The following is a 14,949-nucleotide window of genomic DNA, read 5'->3' on the forward strand; positions in this document are numbered from 1 at the left end:
TGTAAAAACTGACACTCTTTTTGTTTATAAATTGTAAATATACCATTCTTACGTTTACTTATGTTCCATATGACGATTGCCATCATTATAAAGAGTACTGCAAACCCACCGGCTACAACGATCAGCATGATGTTGGACTGAACTGTAAAGTTCATAATTGAAACAATGAAACATGACATTATTATGAACCAGAGCTCAGTATGTTGACCATGATTTGAAAAACTGTACTGACCTGCATTTGGGCATTCTTGAGCTGCTCGAGCAGATTTATTTGTAGTTGTTGTTGTAGTTGATTCTGTCGTGTTTGTTGTCATGTGTGATTTAGTTGAGGTTATTGTTGTAGTTGAATTAAATGTGGTTGTTTTCGTAGGTGATTTAATTGTGGTCACTGTTGTATTTGATGTAGTTATTGTTATTGTCCCCAGGGATATAGCTTTGGTTCTTATTACAATCGATGTAGTTGTATTTTTTGTCGTCGGGGATTCAACTGTGGTTGTTGTTGTAACTGATTTAGTAAAGGTTGTTCTCATGGGTGATTTAGTTTTAGTTGTTGTTATAGTTGTTTTACTGTTGATGACTGTTGTTGAGGGTGATGTTGAGGGTGATGTCGTTACAACTGCTGTTGTGGGTGCTTGAGTAGTTGTTGCGCTTGATGTAGATCCTTCTGAGAAAGGAAGCAGAAAAAAGGGTTGTCAGTACTGAAGTTTAGATTCATTTTTGGAAATGTTCATGCTTGAAAAAAATATATGCATAACGATAAACACATACAGTATCATAGGTCAAGCATCAGGGTCCAAAACTGAAAATTTAAACAAATATTCTTCAATCTCGTTTTCTGTCTCCTGTTTTTAGGCTCTTAATTTAAAAAAAAAAGTATATTCTTGTGAGTAATAACAACATAATTGTATCAGTGTGGTTTAGACATTTGCATAAAAAGTGAAAGATCTTTGGTTGGAGATCAGAGGGAGATAGAAATGACGTAGGGGGTTGCATCAGGAATGGAATCTGGTATTAAAATCTGCCAAAGCAAATATGTTGAGCTACCAGCTGTGGTGACCCCTGTAGTGACTCAAGGAGTGTCAAAAGTAACCTTTATCAGTGGCTTTACACTTAACTTCCTCACTCTAATCATAATTACTGTAATGTCTGAAGGTTCACACATCACTATAGAAACACTAACTGTTAGAAAAAGACAGGAGAGCCCCAGAGTCTTAAACTTGTTTTCCTGATAAAAACTCCCTGCAGCGAAAATCACTGTCATCCAGTGATTTGATCCAGTGACAGTGTCGCTGATGTATTATTTACTCAACCAACAAAGGTCCAGGTTTTACTGTTACATCTAGCATTAAAGTCTGTTGCATTTTGACGGTGCAAGTGATATTTATAGGAAATGGGAAATGCAAAAGGCAGACATCAAGGACCCCCTGCCAAATGCAAAATTGATAAAGGTATTTAAACTCTTTACACAAAACTACTATTCTTATTTTCTCTCTAAAATATGTGATTTAGCTGTTTTGATTTGGGGGTTTTTGTTTTTGACCTGTGACCCGTAAGCCAATACGTATTCCCAGCTAAATGTCCTCCAAGACATTTTGCACACTTTTTAAAACATTTTTTAGTTAGTTCACTGAAATGTTTTTTACGTTTAGTTTTAGTTTTTAACTTTCAATTTAGTGAACTATATAAACTTATTTAAACTTAACTATATAAACTTTAAAGTTTTCTTGTCAGCTATGCACAAATAAATTTATTGTATATTTTCATTGTTGTGTCTTGAGAAACCTTGTAGTTGGAAGACTGGTATACTTTTAAATGTTTTTTTCTTCTTTTATGGTTTCATAATTTGCTCACCTGTGTTTGTGACTGACACACACGCACACACACACACACACTCACTTTATCACCCTCAATTTCAAGGCCCTTCCTACAGCTCTAAATTTCTGCTCATAGATAAGCAATAGTAATGCTGCACTACTTGCACAAAACAAAGGCACTTCACCTTCATGTTTCACATTGCTGGTGGAATTGGATGGTGGGATTCCTGCTGCTGATAAAAAAAGAAGAAAAACAAAGTTCATTCTGTGTACTTTACTTAAACTGATCATTTAACAAGTTTGAAGAAGACAGAAGAAGAAAGTTATAATGACAAAAACATACAGCATTATAGGTAAAGCATAATTTAGAACAATGAATTCGATTCTCCTCTGAGTTTTTGTTTCCTGTTTTATGAAGCTATTAGAATCTATAAACCTTTACACGTTTGTGTGTAAATCACACATAATTAAATAAAGGTTGGATTTACACATTTGCTTAATAAGTGAAAGATTGATGGTTCGAGATCTTCTGGCTTTAAATCTGCCAAATCAAATACAAATTGTCTCCTGCGGTGACCTTTTGTGAATAAGGGAGAAGCCAAAAGTAGCCTTTATCAGTCACTTTAGAGTTAATGACCTTCCTCTAATTATAATTATTGTAATGTTTGAAACAGTTCAAGGCAAAAATATTATGATAGAAATACTCACTGTTAAAAACAGACAGAAAAACCATAAAGTCTGAAACTTGTTTTCCTGATATGAACTGTCTGCAGCTGTAACGACCGTCATCCAGTGATGTGACTTTCTTTATAACCAGAGAACAGTTTTCTGTGACACTCAGTCTGCCTGACTTAGATCTGGCGTCACTGTGAATCTTCCCATGTTCAAACAGTGGCACTGTTGTGAAACTTCGGGAAGCACCAAAGAGCCAGGTAGTACTGTTACAGCTTTTATTAAAGTCTTCTCTGTTTTGACAAGCCAACGTGATTTCATTTCCAATCCTAACAGACAGGTGGGAGTGAGTTCCTGCTGCTGAGGAAAAGAGAAAAGCAAAACAAACAAATAAAAAACATACAAACGTAAATCTTTTATCTTCATTCTTCATTAGATTAGAAGTTCTGGCATACAAAACCTGGCATTCGATTCCTGTCTCCTGTGCTCACATCACTACCTATAAAAGTTTCTGTACTTTTACTCTGGAGACCAACGATGTCAAACTCATTTTAAATGGTGGACCACATACAGCCCACTTTGATCTTAAGTGGACCAGACCAGTGAAATCACAGTGGTCCCTCACTTCACCTTTTGCGGCCTTGCTGTTTAGCGGATTTTTTTGGTGCAATTTTGCATGCTTTTTTTTTTTTTTTTTTTACAGCGCATTGTGTTCTGCATCCTGATCGGCTGTAGACCATTATCTGTAGACCATCCTCCATGCCGTGTCTCCTGTCTAGCACAGAATGCATTCAGCTTGTCAAATTTACATAAATCTTCGATCACTGGCAGTGAGACTATGAAGTGCTGTACTGTATGTTTGTAAGTTTTCTCCCCAACAAACACAACAATGTCGACAAAATGTTTTGCACCGTCAAAGACACCTGCGGTAGCACCCAAAAGGCAGAGGAAGATGCTAACCATCACACAAAAAGTTGGACTTCCGGACATGCTAAAGGAAGGTAAAAGTTACCGTATTTTTCGGACCATAAGGCACACCGGGTTATGAGGTGTGACATAAGCAGTGACAAGCAGTGACAAGTCAAACTTTACTCAACTCATTTTTCTTGCTTCGTCTACTTTCGTACCATTGATTCATTAATGTTGAATTCTCTGGCAGCTGCTCTATTCCCATGTTCTGGACCTGAAAACAGGGTTTGATCTTTGGTTTCATTCTATAATACTGGACTTATTTTTCTACGAAGGTTTGAACTTTGAGAGTGTTTAAACAAGAGAGAAAAGTGAAAATGTTCATGCCTGTCTGAGAAAAGTGTATGACGTGTGTAGTGAGGGGTTTTACAGCCTTAAAACATCTATAATAACTGTAAAAGTTAAAGTTGGCTACTTTGTGGATTTCACCTATCGCAGGTTATTTTTAGAACATAACTCCCGCGATAAACAAGGGATCACTGTACCCTTTGTGTAAGTGTAAAGAAGTTTAACTACACATTTAAACACTGATATATATTTAATATATATAACAATACATTTGTTTTTCCACACGATAAAGTAATGCTGCTATTGTAAATGAAAGAGGGCTGTCAGCATGACTCTTTGAGCTTAAGGTTTAAGAAATAATACAAAATTAAAGGAAAAGGTTCTGTTAGCTCATCGTCAGACTTCACAGAAATTTCTATAGTAGATTGTGAAAAATGGAAACTTTCTGTCATTTCATTGTTCAACTATGTCTTATTTCTTCAGTGTAGTATGAATGGCAATGGGGAAAGGTCTTTATCAGTATGAAAAGACGCAGAACTTACGAAAATACAGTTAAAAGTCCAAAATGCCTTCTGTATGCCTTCCTTTACATTTTCCAAAGCCACCCAGTGGGACAGATTGGAGTCTGTGGTGGGTCAGTTCTTATGTTTGACACCCCTGCTGTAGACTTAGCTTTAAATTTCCTTATCGTGATGCTGTCTTATTACTGTAACGTTTCAGACCATTCAACGTGCAAACAATTTCGAAGGACATACCCACTGTTAATACAGACAGATGTATAACTGCTTCTTCTGATCTGAATTGACTGAGGCGCAAAGACCAAAACACTCAGCTGTGACATTCTTTTTGACTAAAAAACAGTCTGTCTGATTAATTCTGTTAAAGATCTGTTTTTTGAAAAAAGTGGCATCACTAGGATAATGGTACATAGAAATCTTGTCACTAGTGCAAAATTTGAACTAAAAAAAATACAGACTCATATTTTTTTTTAAAGATATGTTAAATGTTTCCTTACCTGCTAATGGCAGCATTAGTATCACAAACACATAAATGTTAGCCAGTTTTAATCCAGTCATTGTGCTTTATTCTGTCTTTTCTTGTCTCCCGTTCTCTCACTCTTGACTCTGAAATGGCACGTACTCGAGTGTCATAGATATAAATGTAGACATAAGTATAAATGTATGTCTGACTTACTTCCTTCGTTCCACCAAAGCATGACTTCACTGGGGTTTTTTGTGTGTGGGCGGATCATATTAGACCATTAGGCATATGTAAAGAGAAAAAAAAGAGTGATGTTTATCCCTTTTTTTTTTTTTTTTTGACCAAAGTGACACTCTTTCAGAGCTAACTAATGTGTGCTGTTATTCTATTTGTGTAAATGTGTAAATGTGCAGATGCTGTAGTTTTGTCTCTACTGAAGTCAGAGTACACTTCCTGTCCACAGCCATCTTTAAAAGCAACCGTGACCTCATCCAATAATGAGGTCATTATTACCATAAACGCTCCAGCTATTTCAGTCTTAAGGTCATGATTATTATTAATTATTATCTGTATAATTTTCTTATCTCCAGACCCTAAAAATGGATGTATGATATTAGAAATTGTTTGGTTATTCTTTGTGCAGCAGAAACATACACAGTTAAATGATAGCCTCGTGCAATTTATCCTAAAGCCCACTACTCCACGTACATTATATAATGCAGTGTGAAATGTGCTTTTGAGTAAAACTTGTGTTATTTATTCGGTGTTAATTAGACAGCGGAATTCATGTTAACAGTAGACATAAACAGGTGGAAATTGAACAGTTGATCCCATCTTTATGTCCAGGTTGTAAACATTTTACTTGTTTAGCAGCTGGGAAAGGACAATTTTTAGTCATATGACACCAGTTATCCTCAAATAATTTTTGCGTGGGAGGTCTTTCGTTATGAATTTGGTCAAAACAACAGCAGAGCTCTGGAGGTGTTACCCACAAATGGACAAAATAATCATGAGGTGTGAACACACTGATGTTAGTTTTAACTTGCGTGAGAAACTCAAACACACAATCCCCCTCTTTGGAAATTTGGAATAGTATGTTTTTTTGTTTTGTTTTTAAATAGCATAACAGTAAACAGCTGCGTCAAGACAATAATTAGAAATGACTATTTGTAATTATTGAAAGCTGATATTATCAGTTCCAAGAGTAAGTTTGGGTGTGTTTTTGTGTGCACTGGTTAGATTAATTAAGGTCGATTCAGAGGATGGTGAGAATGTAGGTAGAAGAGCAGCAGGCCTGTGGTTTTAGTCTCTAACAAAGACCACATGACTCATTCATGGACATTTGACGCCAGTCGGTCAGTATAATACACCTTCCTATAATTCACAGCATCTGTGATGTGTGTTTGTTTCTTTGTCCACTAACTCCTGGGGCCCGTTCTTCGTACCTCGCTAAGTAAGTTAGCCGGATTTGAATGTTGACGATTTCGCGTGATCTTGGATCGTTCGGTTCTCCGAAGCTCATCTGGGACTTGCTGTCATAGCAACAGATCCGTAAGCGTAAACCTGCTTGGGAGCAGGTTTACTTTATGTAAACAGGATTAGATCGCGGCCACTCAGGTATGTCCGCTGCAGTTATATGAAAGCAACAGCGATATTTCGCCACTGTTTTACCATAAATAAATATTATCAATGTAACTAAATATAATGCAGCATTTGATGCTCTTATTGATTTCATACAGATACATACAGGTCATTTCCGAAAAAAAGGGAAATGTACTATTAATCATTCTATTACATGTATTTGATTATTTCATATGTAATTCATATTTTAGAGTAGTAATAGTAAATTACTTCGTGTAATCAAGATGAGAGACCACGGCTATAAAAGCGAAGGTGGATTTGGGAAGTCTGTCGCAGCCATGTCCTGTCCGTTTGTACGCGAGCAACCCATTGCCGAAGGTGCAAGATTGATAAGGAGAGTTCTCAGAATTCAGCGTATATTGCGGGATAGACAGGATCCTTTAGCTCAGCGCGACAGTGTGCTCATAGAGAGATATCGATTTTCCCGTGAGGGTATTATTTACTTAACCAACTTGTTGGATCCCTATGTTAAGAGTTCCACTCACCGTAGTCGGGCATTAACAACTGCACAAACTGTGTGCATTGCCTTGCGTTTCTTTGCGAGTGGCACGTTTCAGGAACAGGTAAAAGTGATGGAGTGTTATGTGAAACTACACACAAAAAACACACAATGCCAATAAATTACACAGTACAAAAAGCATTTTAATTAAGGCAACAACCAAATATTTTACATTGTACAAATAGAATTATGAGCTCATTTACCAGTTATGAAGGTGCTGCTGCTACTGCACCCCGGCTGCTGGTCTAAGGAAGAGCTGCCCCCAGGGATGCCCTCCACAATGGGTCTGGTGGCATCCAACCCTAGGGCCAGCTCCTCTGCCGGGGTGTGACCAGGGGGTGCAGGACCACCACCTGTCTTTATTTGCTCTGCCCTTTTCTTGGTTGCTGTTATAAACAAACAAACAGATTATTTCAGGGTCTCTTTTCAAGAGACTAAAAGTAATATAAGTGATAAATATTACCATTCTGTAGAATATTCTTATATTTCACTTTTACTTGTTCCCATGTTCTAGTGGGTCCTGTTGTGGCTCTAATGTGAAAGAGGATAATGTAATATAATATAATATGATATAATATAATATGGTATCATGTAATATGATATAATAGATTACTTACGAGTTTAATTTGTCAGCAACTTTCTGCCAGCCCTCTCGCCTTGCTTTTGCAGCCTTTGCAGTGTTCCCTTGCGTTTTAATTAAACTCTGAAACTCCTGAAATCCTTCAATCAAGAGTTCTTGCTCTTCTGCCGTAAAATACTGAGCGCGCTCCTTCGACATCTTCGCCGACCAATCACAGGGTTGCCGATCAATGTTTCTACTATCGATGCGTAGCCCCTTTTAAGCCACCCAGTGATCTCACATTACTTCATCCAGCTATACTAATCGTCAACAACAGGTGTGTTCGGAGAACCGGATTAGCGAGCTCAAAGTTAGCGCGATGATTTGATCTTGGATGTGTCATTTGATCTTGGATGTAGTAAGCGAGGTATGAAGAACGGGCCCCTGGTGCACAACTGGGAGCTGAGAGACAAACTTCGCAGGTACACCAAGGCCTCTTAGCGTCCCTGTCTAAATTATACACTGTGATGCCATCATGTTGTCCACAGACTACCTCGCAACACGCTAAATAAAGCTATTTTTAGCATTTACTGTACCCACATATACTATGCCTATATGTTTTTCACACTAATGGATTTTACTAATGTGACCAGCTTCATTTTAATTAATATTGTAGTGTCCCTCCAACAGAAGACAGTATTCGGTATTTTGTTTACCGGCTGTTTATTAATAACAGTAACACAGGCTACTGTGGAGAGTAGCCAACGCAAAAACAACAGGGAACACGCTCTCTCCAGAATCAAAACAAAACAAACAACTCTCTCTCTCTTCCCCTTTTTCATGATCCTTTTCCCGCGCACACCAACGACACACTCTCTAACACCCACCCCCCAAACACTCTCAGCCAACCACTTGCATGCTCTCCTAGATACTCTCTCTCATAGGTAGCTGATCTGATTGACAGGCCCAACGGCCTCTAGACTATTATTACACATTCAAGGACACTCAGTAAATCACAATGCTGCTGGTGTGGAGCAACTATGCCATATGTGGGTGGCAATTGTGAACACAATACACTGATAACACAACAGTCAAACTAACTTGTAACCCAGTCCGTTACAATATCATTAACAGCATCAGTTGTGAGTCCAAAGTTCATCATACAATTTTCACAATGCAACTTAAGTCAAGAAAAACTCAAATACCCAAATCAAAGAAAGCCATCAAAATTAAATACTTTATTTGATATAGTGTGCACAATATATAAAAAAAAACAAAAAACAAAACAAAACAAAAAAACTGAAGATGCTGAGCTGCACTCTGCATGACATGGTAATGCCATTGTTTGTCCATTAGAGGGCAGCAGAACAAAAAAAAAAAACACATTGGTACATAACCAGGAATAAAATATCTGCCTGTCACACTCATTCAGCAAACCAGATCAAATCTATGACCTCTGAGGGTCAATACATAGTAGCTTGTTAACAGGTGTGTAGGTCCGAAAAGCCCTTATAAGCTTTTCTTGTAATTTCTTTAAGTAGACTTTAGGAATAGTTCTCCAGAATGACATTCAAAGTTTTTCTTTGGATGTTGGTTGCCTTTTACTCCACTCCCTGCCAAGATGATCCCACACTGAAAATAAAAAATGTTCCCACTGCCAATCAGGTACTTTCCAGATGGTACTGCGTGCTGGACTAAAACCTGCGAGTACTTCGCTGTGTTCATAATTCCATTAATTTAGAAAAAATCTCCAATACTGCTGGTGCAGTCAAAGGACACAGCCTCACCTGTAGACACTCACAGTTGTATCCCTCACCTGATCCTCTCTGTATATATTCATGACTGTTTTAAATTTTGGCTCCCTAAGACCAGTCGCCACAGTTTGGGATATTTTCAAATCTCACAATTTCTTTTTTTGTTTGTTTATTTTTGTAGTCATATTCACAGGCATATTCCCTTGACAGTATTACTAATAACTATGAAATTATGGTATAGGATCTTTATTGTCATTATATTAACAAGCATACAAGGAAACTGTTGTCTCTCAGTAGTGCAAAATAGTTAAATAAAAAGGAAATTTAAAAAAGGAACGGATAATAAGTTCCTATTCCTGAACTGTCACTAAGAACAACAGTGAAGTCTGTTCACCTTCTACTATTTATATACCATTTTTATGGGTTTTAATAAATGTAAAACTGCTAAAAATAAATAAATTAATTAATTAAAAAAAAAACCTTTAATAAAATTTAAATTTCATTTAATGTAACCTGAAAAAATAAATATTAAATTATTGACAAACATGAAAAACATGAAGACAAATAATAATAATAATAATAATAATAACAATAATAATAAACAATAGAATGGTCTGTTTTCTTAGTTGATGATACAAAGACTAATTTCAGCTGCTGTCTGTGGAGGAGAACTTAAGATGGACGGTCTTCAATTCTCATAGTACATCTCGCCATCACTGGTCTCATTGTGGTCCTGTGAAAAAACACAAAATCTTAGCAGAATTAAATGAACTCTGACTTTTATTTAACCTTTATAATACTTTTTGCCTAATGAATTTGATTTGATGATGCATTTCTTAAAACTCACAGTCTTGGCCGGAGATGATTTGTAACCTGAAAAGGCAGAAGAGGAATTCTGCTTTAGCTTTTATAGTAAAACATCAAAACCTTGTGGTTTGTAAAGGTTTCATCTATACATTTTGTCACCTTTTGTTTTTGTCCATATGTTGACAGATACAACAGTGACTGAAAGAGCTGCTAAACCCACAATAACCACAATAAATTTCACCCAGCAACCTGTAAAAGATAATACAATAATTAAATACATTAATAACTGTTCAAACTCACAAGGTAAATAAGAAATTATGTTATTTTTTTTCGGTGTTAAATAAGTGATTGCCACTTGTAAGTTGGTTTGTTTATTAAGATAAGATAAGATAAGATAAGATAAGATAAGATAAGATAAGATAAGATAACCTTTATTAGTCCCACACGTGGGAAATTTGTTTTGTCACAGCAGGAAGTGGACAGTGCAAAAGTTATGAAGGACAATTAGAATAAAATAAAATAAGAATAAATACAGTACACAACTGTACAGAATAGAATAAAAATAGAATACTATATACAGTAGAATAAAATAGAATAAAATATACAATAGGATAAAAATAGAATACAAATGCTATATACAACAGAGTGAAAAATACAACGGTGCCAGAAAGATTATTGCACATTTGTGTTATTGCACATTTGTGGATGTGTGTGTTTGATCAGTTAAAGTCTTTGTTGTGGAGTCTGACAGCAGTGGGGAGGAAAGACCTGTGAAATCTCTCCGTCCCACACCGTGGGTGCCGCAGTCTCCCACTGAAGGAGCTGCTCAGTGCTGTCACAGTCTCATGCATGGGGTGGGAGATGTTGTCCAGCAGGGATGACAGCTTAGCCACCATTCTCCTGTCACTCACAACCTCCACTGGGTCCAGAGGGCATCCTAGAACAGAGCTGCCCCTTCGGATCAGCCTGTTCAGTCTCTTCCTGTCCCCAGCAGAGATGCTGCCACCCCAGCAGACCACACCATAAAAGATGGCTGAGGCCACCACAGAGTCATAGAAGGTCTTCAGGAGTGGGCCCTCCACTCCAAACGACCTGAGTCTCCGCAGCAGGTACAGCCTGCTCTGCCCTTTCCTGTAGAGGGCGTCTGAGTTATGAGTCCAGTCCAGTTTGTTGTTCAGATGAACACCAAGGTACCTGTAGCTGTCCACAGTCTCAATGTCCATACCTTGGATGTTCAGTGGTTGCAGTGGAGGATGTTTGTGCCTGCGGAAGTCTACCACCAGCTCCTTGGTTTTACTGGCATTGATCTGGAGGTAGTTCAGCTGGCACCAGTCCACAAAGTCCTGAGTCAGTCCTCTGTACTCCTTGTCGTCCCCATCAGTGATGAGGCCGACTATAGCAGAGTCATCAGAGAACTTCTGCAGGAAGCACTGGGTGGAGTTGTGGGAGAAGTCTGCAGTGTAGATGGTGAAGAGGAACGGAGCCAGAACCGTTCCCTGTGGGGCCCCCGTACTGCAGACGACCCTGTCCGACACACAGCCCTGAGTCCTCACATACTGTGGTCGGTCGGTGAGGTAGTCCAAAATCCAGGTAGTGAGGTGATGGTCCACTCCAGAGTTCTCCAGCTTGTCCTTCAGAACCGAGGGAAGAATAGTGTTGAAGGCACTGGAGAAATCAAAGAACATGATTCTCACAGTGCTCCCAGCGGTCTCCAGGTGAGCGAGGGAGCGATGTAGGAGGTGAATGACGGCATCATCCGCTCCAATGCCAAGCTGGTAGGCAAACTGAAGTGGGTCCAGTGATGAGCTCACAAGGCACCGAAGCTGAGCCAGGACCAGCCGCTCCAGGGTCTTCATCAGGTGGGATGTCAGAGCCACCGGCCTGTAGCTGTTGAGGTCCTTGGGGCGTGAAGTCTTTGGCACTGGTACAACACAGGAGGTTTTCCAGAGCTGTGGGACTCTTCCCAGCCTCAGGCTCAGGTTGAAGAGGTGCTCCATCACACCACACAGTTGGTCCGCGCAGGACCTGACGACCCTTGAGCTGATGCCATCTGGACCCGCTGCCTTCTTGCCATTAATCCTCCTCAGTTCCCTCCTAACCTGGGTGGTCGAGAGAGACAGTCTGGAGCCTTGTGTTGATTGTGTATTGGATGCTGTTGTTGGGGGTGGGGAGGAGTGAGCAGGGTGAATAGAGGAGGTGTGAAGTGTCTGAGGTGTCAGAGGTGGAACAGCAGCAGTGGGGGTGGTTGAGTCTGCAGCCGATGTTGGAGACTGCCTCATGGCTGAATCAAATCTGTTGAAGAAATGATTCAGTTCATTTGCCCACCTCACATCCCTCCCAGGCAGAGAGTTCTGATGTTTGTGGCCCGAGATGGTTCTGAGGCCTCTCCAGACTTCACCAACGTTATTTTGCTGAAGCTGGTTCTCCATCTTCTGCCTGTAGCTATCCTTCCCATTCCTTATCAGTCCCCTCAACTCTCTCTGCACCCTTTTCAACTCCTCTTTGTCTTTGGAATTATTATACTCTTGTCAACATTTAATACTATTTTAAGACAGAACGACAGAAGTCAGCTTTGTTGTCCAGCTTTTAGATGTGTCAGCCTGTGGATCAGAGGAGCCAGAGCCCAAGCCACCGACCTTTGTATCAACGTCTGACCTGCTCCACCTCTGCTCTACCATATTTCAGAGTGATACTTTAAAACTTTTAAAATATTATCACATATATTATGCTTGTTTTCACATGTTGAGTCTACAGAGACAGCCACAAGCCTAGATAGTCATGTTCATTCAGTGGTTACTAAGTAGGATGTGGAAGCACTGCAGGTTGAAATTATTTAGGCTTTAGGATGTCAGTGGTTTAAAACACCAATCTCCCAGTTCAAATGCTGAAGTCTCCTTGGTTAAGATACTCAAGCCCAAATTTGTCTTAATGCGTATATCTGTGTGACAGAAAAAACACTGAGTGAATGTAGCTTGCAGTGTAAAGTGCTTGAATGCTCAATATAAAATTTTAAAAGGTTATGTTAAAATGCAGGTCATCCAATTTTGAATACTGATGAAAAGTAGAAGTAGGTGAAACACTGAGCTATCCCATATGCAAAAGATATATATAAATCTTATAAAGTTTGTATCTGTCTTGTGTGAAACTTGTATGAAAAGCATACAAGAGTGAAAACAGGTATAAGATCCCTAGAAAAATTATATAAGTTAAACTTGTATGTTTTGGATACTTACTAAAACAATATATGAAAGAGAACACTTTCATGAGTAAATCATATAAGCCTTATACGATTCACTATATGAAGTAGGCCACATCTGATGCAAGTCTTTTGTGAGTTTTTTCTATTTCTTTTCCATATGGGATTATTAAGGAATTATTATGATCTATCCAAGACCTCTATCGAGAAGAGTGCAGTCCTAGGAACAGCAAAGAGACTGCGCAGGACTCTCAAGCATCCAGACCTCTGGTAGAGGACGAGAGCTTAAAGGATAAAGACTGTTTGCAAAGTGAGCGGGAAACTTAAAAAACAACAACAACAACAACAAAAAACAACCAACATATATAGCTGTTTGTTGGGTCTGACCACAAAGGCATCAGTGAGCCTTGACCACCCATGACCCTGTCACTAGTTCATCAATGACCCTTCCTTGGATCACTTTTCATAGACAGATAGTTTTGGAGGTGCTCTGACCCACTCAGCACAGTCTATTACTTTGCACAGTAACATGTGACACGATGAAAAGATAATGAGTGTTATTCACACTTTGCAGTAGTCATAATGTTATGCCTGATCAATGTGTATAAATTATATACAGGTCTAAGGAGCTTGGAAAGAAAAGCGTCTAGACGTCTTTACGTTTTCTTGAAGATGTCCCAGATTTTAAGCTCTATGGGAGAGGCCGCAAGAGGGTCATGGACCCCCTATTGATCCTCCATGTAATCACGCGAGCCAAGGTGTGAAAACGGGAGTGGGTCACAATCAGCTAAGTTTTCGGGTGAGCTCATAGTGAAACCTAGCCAAACCGTATCATGTGATTTATTGAGGTCAGATGGCCCAGGATGTGAGTGGGCATTAAGGCATCTGGTAAGGGATCCCAAACTGGGCTATAGATTGCAGACAGTTGGTGTCGTAAGCCACTGCCTCTGTTCAAAGATGGTCGTTCACAGTGGACATAGATGGCTTCTTTCACTCCTCTTTCAAACCATCTGTCTTCTTTGTCCAAAATGTGAACATTGGTATCCTCAAAAGAGTGACCTTTGTCCTTTAGATGCAGATGGACAGCCAATTCTTGTCCAGTCAAGATGGCTCTTCTATGTTGTGCCATGTGTTTATGAAGTGGCTGTTTGGTCTCTCCAATGTAGAGGTCTAAGCATTCCTCGCTGCACTCTACAGGATACACTACGTTATGAAGTTTGTGTTTAGGAATTCTGTCTTTGGGATGAACCAGTTTCTGTCTGAGTGTGTGGCTGGGTCTGAAGTACACTAGGATGCCGTGCTTGGAGAAGAATCTCCTGAGTTTTTTCTGATAAACCGGCTACATAGGGGATGACAATATTGTTTGTCTTTCTGATCCTCCCTCGTTGGTGTCTGATCTTCTTTTCTTTTTTCCAAGTTCTTGGAGTAATCAGAACCATATAATACAGTGCAGAAAATGTTCCCTCTAAGCCTGAGGGGATAAAGAGGGAACACACACATGTAAAGAAGGCTCTCAAAACGTGGTTATCCTAATCGGGCTTCATTAAGTCAGCAAAGATGCACAGAAAAGACAAAGGTCACTGTTTCAAGGATGCCAATGCTCAGATTTTGGACAGAGAAGACAGATGGTTTGAAGGAGGAGTGAAAGAAGCCATCTATGTCCACTGTGAACGAGAGGCGGTGGCTTACGACACCAGTCCAGACACTTTTCTTTCCAATCTCCTTAGACTACAATGACCTGGATGACTGAGAACCTTCACAGACATATA

This window comes from Pelmatolapia mariae, linkage group LG15 (assembly GCF_036321145.2).
Source record: "Pelmatolapia mariae isolate MD_Pm_ZW linkage group LG15, Pm_UMD_F_2, whole genome shotgun sequence".
NCBI lineage: Eukaryota > Metazoa > Chordata > Actinopteri > Cichliformes > Cichlidae > Pelmatolapia > Pelmatolapia mariae.